Below are 3,704 nucleotides of genomic sequence, written 5' to 3' on the forward strand. Positions count from 1 at the left end.
GAGAAGGTTGATTTGTTGTGGATGCTGAGAAAGAGAAGTCCTTTCCAAAATTGGAGGGTTTCCGATACTTGGCTTTAAACAAAAGTGGAGGACCTAATAGATTTGTCAGCTGAATATTTAAAGTCATTTTTTTATGATAGATCTTTTGTTTTGTTTTGTTTTGATATAATTAAAGCAGCAAGGATCGAGTGACAGTGCTATAACAAAACTTTTCATGTAAATTTCTGGAGTTAAGTGGTACAGAAAAATTTTAAATGCAGTTTGACTTTCCATGTCCACAAATATTTCAGTTCTCGAACCTTTTTCTTTTTTTTTGTAAAACGAAATAAATTCAGAATATTAAAGTCTCTATGCCTTTATTGCAATGCTCAGAGTGCAGGTGGGGCTCAGGAGTTAGCATTTTTAATAAGCTTACCCAGGAGAATTACCAGGTTAGCAGATGGAGGATTTGAGGATTAGGATTGCTATTCAGCTAGACAGCCTTGAATATAATTTCTGTCACAAAGCATGGAAGTCCTATCTGTATTTATTTAAGTGACTTCATATTCTGAATATGCAGTATAAGTTTACTGTATTTTATGAGATGTTAGAAAATGTAATTTTGATGCAGTTCAAAAACTGAAATTTTTAGTGACAGAGGAGTTGTGTATCTCTTTGGGGGAACAGTTTTACTGAGATATAATTCACATGCCACATAAGTCATCCGTTTAAAGTATACAATTCAATTCGATGGCTTTAGATATGTTCATGGGTGATGCAACTATCACTGCAATCAATTTTAGAACATTCTCATTACCCCAAAAGAAACTCTGCACCCTTTAGTCATCACTCCCAAACACATTTATCCCCACAGCTCTAGGCGACTACTAATCTCTCTGTTGGTACGGATATGCCTATTCTGGACATTCCATATAAATGGAATCATAACTATGTGGTCATATGAAACTGAATTCTTTCACTTAGCATAACGTCTCAAGGTTCATGTTGTAGCGTGTCAGAACTTCACTCCTTTTTGTGACTAGACCATATTTTATCAATTCATTACTGATGGACATTTGGATTATTTCTACTTATGAATTTTTAAATATTTGCAATTGGCTCCAGGTAAAGGAAGATGGCCTTTGGTTGTGGTAAATACAAGGTTTACATGGCTTGAGAAAGAATGACTATCAGAGATTGTCTTTTTAAAAGATGGTAGTGGAGTGGCAAAATTTGTGTATTGGATAATTGGTAAAAAGCTCAGGGAGATAAGCCAAGAGGAACTGTCAGCATAACATGAACTAAAAAAAAAAAAAACTGGGATTTTATTAATCTTCCTGAACTGCTTGCAGTTGCATTTGTCACTTCAGCTATGGAGTTGGACCTTTGTGCTCTGGGGGCTGCTAAGTGTGGGAATCCTCTTGCTGTTTGGGGCGTCCACCACTGTTGAAGGGGTCACTCTGACAGCCCAAAGGATTCTCCTTGACCGCTGGCTGTGAGAGAATGGTGGGTGACTTAAACTTGGCCAATCAAATAATCTTGCCTGAGATTTGAAGCCTAGATGAGTGACCTAGAGTCACAGACAGTGAGAGTGAACTTTGGTTCACTCTGGAGCGGAGTGCTCATTGGAAGCGGGGCCAGTGGAGCCTGACTTGGCCAAGGCAGCAGTGTCCTTGCCAGTCTCACCCTGGGGCACAATTCTGGTTGTTTCTGGCGGATTAGCACAGGGGAGAATAACCAAGAAAATTCTGGTGAAAAAAAGTAATGAGGGGCTATCTATACCAGTTATTAAACTTTATTAAATACTACATTTACTTGAGTTATTTAAGTTTATACAGCAGTTAAAAATAGAAAAAAAATTGAGAAGGAACGCTTAAGACTAAAATCTCAGAAATTTTAACATTCCTCTAGAACATCTGGCTTATCATTTTGGAACTCACTCTTGAATCCTTTGTGTGTAACCAACAGGGCTAAGTTAGACCTCCACCTCCAAATCTTTCTCTCTGAACATGTGTGATCAATGTTTTTTTCCTGCTCATACAAATAGACAGGTATAATAAAAACGTCCACATTTATTACATTAATAAAATATTAACATCTTGTTTTCACTTTTTTTATAACTTAAATGACCTTTTCTCTTTGAGTATCATTATAAACTAATGGTTGCCCACCCTCAACAAGTCTAAATAATATTCAACTATTCACAAACTAGTAGCACACCCTTTAAGCTGACTCTTGTTCTTTCAACATCATCCCTATTTTCATTGTTTTTGGTTTCTGGCAACCACATATTTCAGACATTTTCATTCTTCCTATCCCAAGATATGGAATCAGCTGTTTTACATAGAGTCCAAGTTCCTTTTAGTGGAGATTCGTATCAAAGGGCTGGAAAGTTTTATTTCTAAAGTTATAAGCTTACATTGGTTTTTCTGATTTACATCTTGGTATAAGCCTCTACTTTTATAGGATATGATTTTTATCAGCTAATAACATTTTCCTTTATGTCTTCAAACTTTCTATAAACCTCATAGGACAAATATAATAGGTGCTTAACAACACTGAGTGAACTTTCCAGAACCAGAGTCAATTGTTTTTATAGCAAAACCTATGTGAAATGATGCACCTGAATTTCTCATTTACTTGATGGCAGTTGCTGACTACAGACAATGTGAGGAAAAATAATGTCATGAGCCAGCTGCCCAGGCTTAGGAAACCTACCAGTACCAGAGGCAGTGATTAGGGTCTGTTGACAAAGGATGCCTCTCTTGATCCTCTACTCCTGTCTTATGGCTAGCGTTTACTACCTTCCATATATGACTGCTGTAAGAGTCCTTTGTTGCTGAGTTTAAACTCCAGTGGATGATCTGAACAGGGCCTCCAAGTACCCTTCTCATAAGGCATCACCCTGCAGGCCAGGCAGAGCTCTTAGGCCACACCACCTGGAAGGCTGCTTGGCAGTCTAAGGATGGCTGGCTGCTTCTGGCTGAGTAGCTACTCTAGTAGAAATGTGATACTCCAGGTGTCCAAGGTTGGAGCCATGCACATGTGCTGTCAACCTGGACCTCCCAGTTCCAGAATTGCACATCCAGATTGGAAAAGATTGGCTAGAATGGGAAATACATGCAATGCCATTATACTCTTCACTAGTCTGGGTAGACTGCCCTCCACTTGCCCTCACAGTACCTACCAGACTTCCAATATTCCATTTATCACCATTCTCAAGTTTATGCTTACATGTACCTGTTGAAAAGATAATGATTTACAATAGCTTTTATAACTGGAATTTTGAAATAAACACCAACCTCTGAGCACCTACTTGTCCTAAGCATTTTAGGACAAGTAGGTGCTCAGAGGTTGGTGTTTATTGGACTAAATTTAATTATCAAATGCACTAAATTTAATCATCAAAACAATCATGTGGTAGACATTTGCCTACTTTAGCAGATGGGGAAACAGAGTAGATGAGTAACCTGCTTCAAGTCTTATGTTTGAATCTAGAGGCCACCAAAACTCTCCCTTTAGCCCTCCACTGATTCATAAAAGTATGGATGTACATAATCCATAGAGTAACTATGCAGTTAAAATCTTGGTATTACAGAAACTGTCAATTATTAGAGGGATGTTTAATGATATTTTAAAGGAAAAGATACAACCCCTCAGAAATGGGAGCTACCCAGAAATTTTATGACACTAAATTATGATCAGGATAATAAGAGAAGTCTCAC

Source organism: Pteropus alecto, unplaced genomic scaffold (assembly GCF_000325575.1).
Source record: "Pteropus alecto unplaced genomic scaffold, ASM32557v1 scaffold3, whole genome shotgun sequence".
Taxonomy (NCBI): Eukaryota; Metazoa; Chordata; class Mammalia; order Chiroptera; family Pteropodidae; genus Pteropus; species Pteropus alecto.